At 40.7% G+C, this 10,733-nt stretch overlaps 1 protein-coding gene across 2 annotated transcripts in view; it reads left to right on the top strand.

The window, feature by feature from the left end:
* The first annotated feature begins 462 nt into the window (after positions 1-462).
* Positions 463-10,733, top strand: part of sema6bb (sema domain, transmembrane domain (TM), and cytoplasmic domain, (semaphorin) 6Bb) — a 123,989-nt gene continuing 113,718 nt past the window's right edge. The window contains exon 1 of one of the 2 annotated variants that reach the window (XM_031863934.1): positions 463-513. The gene's annotated coding sequence lies outside the window, so the exon portion shown is untranslated. Of the gene's footprint in view, positions 514-9,798; position 10,733 lie in introns of those variants that run through there. The other variant, XM_031863932.1, reaches the window with a different exon arrangement.

The following is a 10,733-nucleotide window of genomic DNA, read 5'->3' as shown; positions in this document are numbered from 1 at the left end:
TTTTTTTTACCATACTGCTCTATTTCCAATTTCAATAATTAATCTTCAAATGTAACTTTCCATTTCGTTTTACCAAATATGTGTAACGCTATTATTTTAACCCCTTCTCTTTAGCATTTATCAGTAGCATCCACCTAATACACGTTTTAAATCACACTACAATGTAGTTGAAAGCACATATAAGGACATTTTTAAGTGTTTATTCATGTTGTGTAAACAACTATAATTCCTCAGATGAAGTATCCATAACTTGTGCATAAACAGTTAATAGATAATGGACAATACAATAAGAATGATGTATTTTATGTCAATATCAAAAAGTCTATATCTATTATATTTATAAACCATGTGTATTATATAAGCTACATTAATTTATTATGTTTATAAATGAAATATTTGTCTATTCATTCATACATTCTTCTTCACTCTCCAGGTTAATGTGCAAACCCAATCTCCTGATGAAGGCCATGAGATGCAACAAGATGCCACAAGAGAAGCTCCAGAAGAAATCTAGTAAGTGGACCTTGAGTTAAGAATGTTTTGTGAAACTCTTACTCATTTATAAGCTGTGTTCATACACCTGTTATGGATGCTTCATATGTTGTTGACAAATACATTAAGAGACACCTAAAACGTCCTCATGCTTTTATTCTGAAACGTTTGCAGGCAAAGTTGAGTTTAATTGAAATTAGCTTAAGCGATCAAAAAAACTGCAAAATAGAAAAACCATCAATATAAAAGATTTTTACAATTAAACACATATTACTGGTGATTACTGTGATTCTGAATGCTAATGTGGGCCGTTCCCTACTCTGCCTGTGCGCTCAGCCAGATAGCTGATAGTCAGGCAACCATGTTAACTGCAATTGACATAGGAAACCCTGAGAGGGCAGTCTTTACCCATTGAGTCAACCTAAACTTTGTTTTTTCTGTAGCCTGAGTTAGATTCATTCCCATCTAAATCCTTGAGATTCTTTCTCTATTGCAGACGCATTACAACTGCAGTCTATTTTGTGTTAAATATTAAAGAATTTAAGATAAAAAAAATCTCCAGGAACAATGAGTCTTGGCTGGTAAAGGAGGAATAGCTGTAACAATAGCTGCATTCATTAATGTTCTTATTGCATAGTCTCACAAAACCTTTCTTCTTCATGTGGCACTCACACATAACACTGTGCATTTTATCATTGTAAAGCCAGTACAGAGACTTCCCCATGCTGGACGCTGTGTATCATCACCACTAGAACTCTATTAACTCTCCCTCTTCATTTACAGAGAATTTTCATTATTCAAGCCGTTACAGTTGTCATTATGTGTCCATTTGTTTTTTCCCCAAACGCCTGCACCGGGCTCCAGAGAAGGGAAATAGATTACCTCTGGTGTTGCTGTCAGAAATTCGCTGAATAGGACCTGTTGTACTTGTTTTGGCCATCTTTTAAAATCCAGTTTATGATGTAACACCAGACTGAGGCAGTCAAAGTAAACAGGTCAGAGTGAGAGGAAATAGCATGATGTGGGAAACATGGGAGTGTTGTTTTGACCACAGCTGTGTGGCTGCTTTCCCTCCAATTGTTTGGTACGTTTATGAATAACCAAGCAATTTCAACCTCTGCATTTTACTGCTTCAACTAAAACACACTCAAACACACAAATCCGTGCACACACCAGTGCCACCACGCTCTCCTGTAGAAGAGTTGGTATCATGTACCCCGAAGGCTCTCATCTGTTCCCGCTTAACTCTTAACTCCTGCTCCACTGGATCAGTTGATTGAGGCCAAAATTGTTCTGGATATTGAGTAATTGAAGATTAGTAGATAACAGGAAAATCACCCGTCCCTCGGAGTAAATTGATCACTCCACTCTGCCCCTCTCTCTCTCCTTTCCTGCCTGAAGAGATACCTTTCATGATAACAGCAATAAATTGGCAATTTTACCAGATTTTCATGGATGTGAGAGCAGAACCCACCAATCTTATTTATATAGATTTATTTTTAAGATATTTTCCGACAGTAGATAGAAGTGCCTACTTTCCGATCTTTTGGTCGTAATAGAAAAGAAAGACACAAACTGTATATACAGATCAACACCAATAAATAGAGCAACATGAGTAAATGATTTAATAACATATGCAATGCAGTGTAGCAGGACACAGATTTCTATACATTCATCACAGTAAAATTGTTAAAATTCCCAAATTAAAGCCAACAAATGCAACATGTTGAGCTACAAATGTTAAAGGGATGCCATAAAAACTTGATGTTCAAAACCCAGGTGCACTATGAGTCGTTTCATGTGGAAGAGTAATTGTTTCAATAAGATATCCATCATCATCAAAGCGCACTTTTGAAAGGACGTGGTCTTTGCTAAGCAATGAAAGGAGCAGTACAATTACACTGTAATGAAATCCATTTGCTCTGTTTCATGTTTACTATCAATCCACAAGTCTCAGGTGTGCTGAGATCACATCACAAGCATTTCTTTGGCTCGGCATTCGTTTTCCCTCCCGCTTCACCCTCTGCCCTTCATCATCAGCGGCCTCGAAACTGTAGAAATTAGCTTCCAATAATAGCTGACCAGATCTTCTTGGTTTCATCTGCACGACACCATTGATGGGAATCTTATTTCCAACATCCTGCAACAAATTTCCGGAGGCTTGCAACGCGAGGTATCAGTAACATACAACACAGCTACAAATCATCTGCAGGTGGAAACTCGAGATGGACCTTTGCCCTTACTATATTCTGCCCAATAACATATTAATAAGGCATAACCAAGGCCCCGGTTGTGCAAGAGAACTTCGTCCATCATGTTGAAATAATAACGGGACAGGAGGTTGACCTTGAGTCACATGCTGGTAAGCACAGTATTCATTATTTAAATGTTTTCCAAAGAGGATGCACTGATGACAATATCATGATCTCAAGCTCCATTGAGGTTGGTTCAACGCAATAGTTTGACATCTTGAAAAATACTTTGCTTTCTTGCTTAGAGTTAGATGAGAAGATCGATAGCTCTCTCGTGTGTGTGCAATAAATATGTAGCCGGAGCCAATCACAGTTAGCTTAGCTTAGCATAAGGAATTCAGTCAGGTGGAAAGAGCTAGCCTGGCTCTCTGTCAAACGGTAACTAAATCCACCTATCAGCGCCTCTAAAGCTCACTAAATAACACGTTATATCTTGTCTATTGTTTAATGGGAGCGTATGTGCCAGACTTTTTCTTGGCCTGAAGCAGCCGCCAACAAGTGGAGACTCCAGGAAGTTGCTGGTCCGAGCCAAGAGTCTGGCCCATCATGACCTGAAAAACGTCTAATTGACTTTTTTACACTTTTTGTGCCGGTATGACGTGTTATTCAGCGAACGTTAATTAAAGTTGTTGGTAGTTTTTGTTATCTTGTGAGCTGTTTCCTTCTGTGAAGTCTTTATGCTATGCTAAGCTAACCGGCTGTAGTTCTCCAGCTAAGAGACAATTTTCTCACTTAACCCCGAGGCAAGAAAGCCTACATATTGTAGGCCTGCATCAAGGTCATATTTTATTGTACTTTCCCCCCCCCCCAATTAATACATTTCTGTTAATGTTCTTGAAGTCTTATTGGACAGAACCTTAGATTTTAGGTCTTAGGTTTATCTGTCCATCCTTAAAAGCAAAATATACAAACTACTACACTAATTATGTGCATCGAATTGTCTGAGAATTGAACATTCTAAGACACTGGGTTAGTTTATAAAGTAGAATCCCAAACTCAAAGCTCATAAAAGTCATTATTTTTATGCGTTAAACTTTTTGCGAGAGTAACGGTCTTTAATCTTTTGAGTGGAATTGCCCTGCGAGGAAAACTTAACTGGCTACAGACGTTTTATGACTGTTTGCCTTTCGGCTTAAAGGATATTGGAAAAGTGATTTGTGGGGAACCTTTAGCAGACCTTAAAAACACATAATCCACAAGATTTGTAGCCACAGTCAGAGAACATGGGCAATGCCAGTTCACTGCATGCAACATACAAAATGAAAAGCAACAAATAACAGAGTGTCTTGCCATGGCCAACAGGTAGTCTCAGCTCTGCTCCCACAGAGAAAGCATTTCCTCACTCTGTGATTTATGACTTTCCATCGCTTTTTGAATACCAGTCGCTGCCTTACTATTTCTCTGGGCCTCCCTGTTTATTTTGGAGAGCTCGTCTCACCCCAGAGCCCTGACAACGGGTCAGCTGCCACAGCGGAGGTGGAGAGGAAACATGGACAGAGCTGACTGGCCCTGAAATATTTATGCTTCTTTAGTGTTGTGATTGTATGAGTTTTGACAGCGATGGCACATTACTGACCCTTCCCCAAAAGGCCTGAGGTGTTGCTATCTGCTGTGACTTGGAGGGGTGAGGCACAGTGCATGCTTTTTTCACCATAGTCCCCATGCTTTGCTTGTTTTCTATCGTCCTCTCTGTGTATGAAAGATTTCTCTGAATGTTTGAGTATTGATCCTCTCCTCGTGCTTCTTTTACCCTTTTCCAATATTATTCTCTTCAAATCTCGCCATAGCAAAGCGCGCTTGCCGTCTCTCCTCCTTCTGCCTTCTCGTCTTGCTCCACCTCATTTCCTCTTCCTTGTCATCTCTGCACCACATTCATGATGACAGATTGATGGCTGCCGCTGCAGTATCGCTCAGTAATAATAAAGTCACAGAGATTGGTCCCAACTAATTTACAACACAGCCTGTTTACCCACCGACTGTAAATTATTTTGTATTTAGACTTAATCTTGTAAGTAATCAGACCTTAAATTTATTAAAGACTGTTAATTACACTGTCATCTTTAGACTGAGTGCAGTACCACGGACTAAAAACACGACAGACCTCAAATAACAGTGAATAAGTTGGATAAACTATAAAGTTGAGTTTGCTCGTTTCATAAGCAAACATCCGTCCTTCATGACCGCAGACTTGTTCCAAACAAAGTCTTTCCTTTACTGATTACATGTCACGCTGAGAGGAGGAACAATTCAAAGTTGAGCAGTGTTTTCTATGAATACTGGAACAGCAGCGACTGTCACTATCAAGGTCATTTTCTCCAGTTTCATGTGAGACAGACTCTCTCCGTAAATGCTGCGCTAGGCATTAGCAGTGTTGATGGTGTGTCTGGTAAATTAATCACTAGCAGCTTATTCTTAGTTTTAGTGTGTAACGTCATCAACATTTCAACATCAGGTTAAAGCAATACAGTTAAGAGAAGAAAAAACACTGCCTCGGTCAACTAATTATATTGGTTAGAATTTTCCTTCTCCACCATCCTAATAAACTGTATTTTGTTTAGATTTGGCGGATTGTGTCAGATCAAACTTGCTTTTCAATGTTTGTCCTTGGTTACATTCCTTGGTGGAATGCGACTAGTACAGAACATAAGTACAATCTTGTACTTTATCTTTTATGGTGCTTCTACTCCACTACATTTTGGAGGAAAATATTGTACTTGGTACACTACATTTATTTTAAAACTTCAGTTACTAATTACTTCACAGATGGAATTATGAATACAAAATTTAAAATTGCTGTATAAATTATCTTATATTATTGTAGGTTAAGCTACCCAGCAGTAAATAAAGTAATTAAAATGAGCCCCGCCATCACCAGCTACAACATTACTTAACACCTAAAGGCATCTCTAATTATAATCCAGTAATATAATATAGATCATTCAGTATAATGAGTTTTACTTCAAGTATATTTTGATGTTAATACTTGTGCATTTTGACTTGAGTATGATTTTGAATACAGGACATTTACCTGTAACTGAGCATTTTGACACTGTGGTACTGCTACTTTTACTTAAGTTAAAGATCGGAGCACTTCCACTGCTGGTTGATGGAGACCTAGTCATTGAGACCTGTGATGATAATGTTGTTACTTGTATTACAAGTCATTTCAAATTGATTTGTTCTATGGTTCAAATGTTTTATTGATACTAATGAATTGGTCAGAGTCTTAAAGCCAGAGATTATGAAATGACTGAGCTCCATTGGCTAAATTGAGTTGTCAGAGCGACTGCCGAGCTTGTGAAGTCACTGCGTCTGATCACGTGAACCCGGCATGCAGTCTGTGTGCCTTTGTTCGCAGCTTGGCGAACCATGTGATTACTCTGGTGGGAAGGGAAATGGTCATACTGGAGACTGAGGCATCTTTATTTCGCAGTCATTTTTCTGCTGAGTTGGAGGTTAGCAGACAAAAGCCCTCGCTGTGAAGAGTTCATCTAACTTTGGCATCAGCATATATCCCCCTCCTAATGCTACTAATACACAGGCACACGCGATCCTCCCCTCCTGCTGTCTCACGGTGCCGCAGGGGGTATTTCGACTGTGCTGGCCCTTTCCCCCATGACAGATTAAAAAGTACATTCTCCATCGAAGGTTGTCTTTTTTTTTTTTTTTTGCTCAGCTTTCTTGCTCTCTCGTGGCAGCTCTTCTCCTTTCGATCTGGCTCAGGTCTACTACACAGCGAGTGGGATGAAAGGAAACGAGTGAACAAAAACAAATGTTTATTTATTGACAGCACACAAACTTTGACAAAGTTCTTTTGTCGAACATGTCTCAAAGTTCCTGTGTCCTGAATCATGTATATGCAAATTAGCTGGAAACAGAATAATAAAGCTAATCTGGGGATTAAAAAAAAACTTTTATGGAGCTGTTGAATAGAGTGCTGTCAGCAGTAGCTCCAGTATGTACACTGAGTCACTGTGGCCGTTCTCCCCCCCCTGCATCTTCCTGTGACATGTTAAGGAAAGGCAGCCATGTAAAAATGTACAACCATGTAAAAATGTACCCATCAGGCAGAAAAGGAGCAACATTCATTTGGAGCCGTGTTTCTGGCCACCTGTCGAATGTAAGACTAATATTCATTCTACTTTTAGCTCTGTTTTTGGCCTCCACCACCTCCTTAATGTAAATATGTGGCTATGTAGCTGCTAAAGCTAAATGCTAAGCTCTAATAACCAGTCGCCAACTGTGTCTGTGTGCCGTTTGATGCTAGGCAGGTATAGTGTGGCTACAGTGGGCTTAGAGCTTATGTATAAACATGTTTGCATTGTTGTAATGATGCAGCAGCTTGAGGCATTTAACATAAAAACATTGTATTTTATTAGCTCGCCATATGTCGGAAAAATACGAATCTGCTAAGTAACAAGTAATTATGTCTCTCAAATATTTGTGGTAAAATGTAACATATTTCTCCTCAAAGGGAATGCTGTGTAGTATTTAGGGGGATTTGTTGGCAGAAGTGGAATATAATCATAACTTTTCATTACTGTTTAAACACCTGAAACTAACTAAATCGTTTTCGTTAACTTAGAATGAGCCCATACACATAGGAAGCGGGTCCTTGTCCACAGATTCCGCCATGATGCACCAATATGTTTATACAGTAGCCCAGGAGGTACAAACCAAACACTGGCTCTAGAGGACCATCATGTTGTTCATCACCTGAAGGCCACCGTAGTTCTCCGGCACACTTGGAAAAGGGAGGGTTCAGCGGAGGGGTATTCAGTGGGTTGCAATCTGCAACCTCACCACTAGATGCCACTAAATCCTACACAATGCACCTTTAAATGTACAGCAGTAGAGTAGCAGGACTGTTGTTGACTCAGTTTACCTTTTATTGCATAACTTTCACTTGTGGCCAAAGTGGCTGCTTTTAGGGGGAGGAGTGAAAGTGCAGTGAAGCAGCAGGGACAGAGCAATAAAAAGTGTCAGCTCTCTCTCTCTCACACATACACACACACACACACACACACACACACACACACACACAGGTTTTCACACAGACAGCAAACTTATCTTTTTCTCTAAATCCCTCTGAGAAGAATGAACACATTTCCCACGGTGTATGCATTTGGTATTCTTGGACCAGGCACTCAAACAATCTCGTCCTTTAGTTGTTGCACGTTATTAAAAGACTGAACACCTCGAGTCTTTTACACACACAGGCATGCTTCTTTGGATGTGAGAATATGTGTGTAGGGACAGCTCATAATTACTCCGCCGTTAGTGAATACTGTTGTAACCTGATTTGGCCTGTTCAAAGCCTTTGAGCGGGTCTCCTCTGGACAAAAGAAACTTTATTTTTAATTACGGATGCTGCAAAGTCACAGGCAGCCAGGGATGATAACGTTAGCAGGATGAATAATGTTCATAAGTACTTCAGTGCTGGTGCAGGCACATTTCTGCTGTGTAAATGAAGATAAGACAAAAAACAAAACTGCAAATAACAAGCAAACTAAAACATGTCCGACAATAATATCAATGTCAGACAACAGTAGGCCATATCATAAGCTCCACAAAGTTGTTATTGTAGCTATTGTTTAACAATAGCTACAATATGCCAAGAAAAAGCCTTAGATATCTTTCTGGCATTTCTTTTTAAAATATACTCCGACGATTACATTAGAGAAAGTGCTTCTTTTAAAACCTTTACTTTACAACATTTTATCCAATAATCCTTTTTTGGATTCAATCTTGAATAAAATAACCTTCAACTAAATTTATACTGAATGATAGAAGGGGACTGTGTTTGCACATTTCTCCCAAATCAGAAATTGAGTCATCTGATTTGGCAACGCTGATTAGCAGATTGTATCAAAAAGGCTTTCAGATTGCTGCCAGTAGCTTTATTAAGATGGTAAAGAGAGGGAGCTGCACACATGAGCCCTCAAACCTATTTGCCATTATTTCAGCAGATTAAATTCATAAATCAAAGCTTGAAAGTGGCCTTGGCTCTTAGTAATTTAATGGCAAGGTTCAGTAAGTCTTAGCTCATTTACCACAGCACCAGCGTTATCCGTTGACAGAGCTGTAAATGCTTTTTGGTGTGGTCATTTTTGGCATCGAGTCCTCTACAGCCCATTTAGAGTTCTGTTTGGGTTAAGTATGAGGACGTAGTGCTCAAACACTATGTATGATAAAGCAACAATTACGTTTGGCTGAAGGCTTATTGAGATTTAATTTTAATGGGACTAAATTATTCCTCTGTTGTGTTAATTTTGGCTCAATGAGAAGACACAGAAAAGATATTAAACTCAAGGATGGAGACTGCTGGTGAAAAGCATTTCTTTTTCACCGAGTTAGAAATTGTAGTGAAAAGAAATTGTTCCTTAAGTGTGTGCCATAACATAGGCCCATGTATGCTGAATCAAATGATGAAAGTGGATGCAAATGGACACATTTCTCCCCCTGCTCACTGAGTGATGTTTGAATTTTACAATAAATATCATTTTTATTGTCCACTGTGACGCTGCTTCACAGTTGACGAAACAAGCTGTTAATTGAGCATATAAAACAAAAAGTAACACACACAAATAACATGTTTTACAACAACTAATAATTCCCGTATGACCATTAATTGTGTTCGACCAAAATATATCATCACCATGGCTATGGATTCACATCCTGTCCACATTGCGTAACAACCTGATTCTCCAGAAATGAAAGCAAAAAAAAAAAAGAAAAAACCTGTCACCTTAACCGGGAAACTGCTTTGACTCATCCTCGTGGTTTTACTTTAACGTCAGCACCATTTCAGATCTGTTTGTTTGTTCTTTTGGTAGAAACATTCCTTCGAATAAAGCTGACCTATACCAACAGTGTCTCCTCTTGTCAGCCCCTGTGCGCCCAAGGTGTGTGTCTGACCTCGTGTCTGTGTCGAATTTCACTTCTCAATAAATCTTGACACCGTGAAATTTGGTTGACAGACAACAGTGGATTAATGTGCCGCAATGACTGGATTGTGTCGGCACGACATTTGCCCAATTAGCCAATAACCAATTCCATTCCAGTCGCTGCATAACTCTGCTTCAGGTTTTGGCACAAACGGGCTCCTGGAGTCTCTTGTGGATGAGAGCAGGGAACAGCGCTGGAGATGCTGTAGCTCACACAACCGCTAGAAGACAAACACCGTGGTCCTCCCGCCTCCCCAAAAGCTCCGGAGCGCAGCCTAAGGAACAGGAACTATTTTTAATAAACCCGATGAATGGGACCTTGCCCTGCGCTGGATCCCGAGCTTGACTCTGTGCTGTGGAAGTGGGGCTCATTTGCGGACAGAGGGACAGTATTTTCTTTCGGTGAGACCCGAGGTGGAAAAGACGCAGCAATGACAGAGCAGCAGTCGTGCGCAGCGGCGAGATAGACCAACTATTGTGGGGACGGAAGATTGATAACACGACTGGGCGAGCAGCGGCAGATGAAATTTCCAAACGTTGCAGCTGGTTTGGTGCCGGTGGTGTGCTGGACGGGCTGTTACTGCGTTCTCCTTTTCCTCATTCACTGCGTCCGGCGTTTCCAGATCACTTGAGGGGGGGATATCGGACGGCTGTCCGCGAGGGAGTATTGCTGCAGAGACTAACGGGGAATGCCATGTGTCTTTGCGCGACATAGAAGCTCTTTGTGGGCTGTTTTGTACCGGGGACAGGTGGTGCCGCGTTTGTGTGTGTGTGTGTGTGTGTGCGTGTGTGTGTTGAAACTAGCAGGGGGGCACGGACACACAACCCCTGAGACAGTTGTCCTAGGGATGTCAGGCCGGCGTACGGGATCAGTTTTTTCCAGAGACAGGTGCGACAGGGAGGAGTAGTTTACAAAGCCCTACACGGGATCTGGTAGCGCACCAACGAGCCTCCTCTCCCCTCTGATCACTCTCGGATTTTTTTGGAGGATCCAGCGGGACTCACAACCGACTCGTACTGCTGTTTGCTCGGTGGCACCGTC

Source organism: Anarrhichthys ocellatus, unplaced genomic scaffold (assembly GCF_004355925.1).
Source record: "Anarrhichthys ocellatus isolate YVR2014 unplaced genomic scaffold, GSC_Weel_1.0 scaffold30, whole genome shotgun sequence".
In the NCBI taxonomy this organism is placed as follows: domain Eukaryota; kingdom Metazoa; phylum Chordata; class Actinopteri; order Perciformes; family Anarhichadidae; genus Anarrhichthys; species Anarrhichthys ocellatus.
The sequence above is the reverse complement of the archived record's forward strand: the minus strand, read 5'-3'. Positions and strand labels throughout refer to the sequence as shown.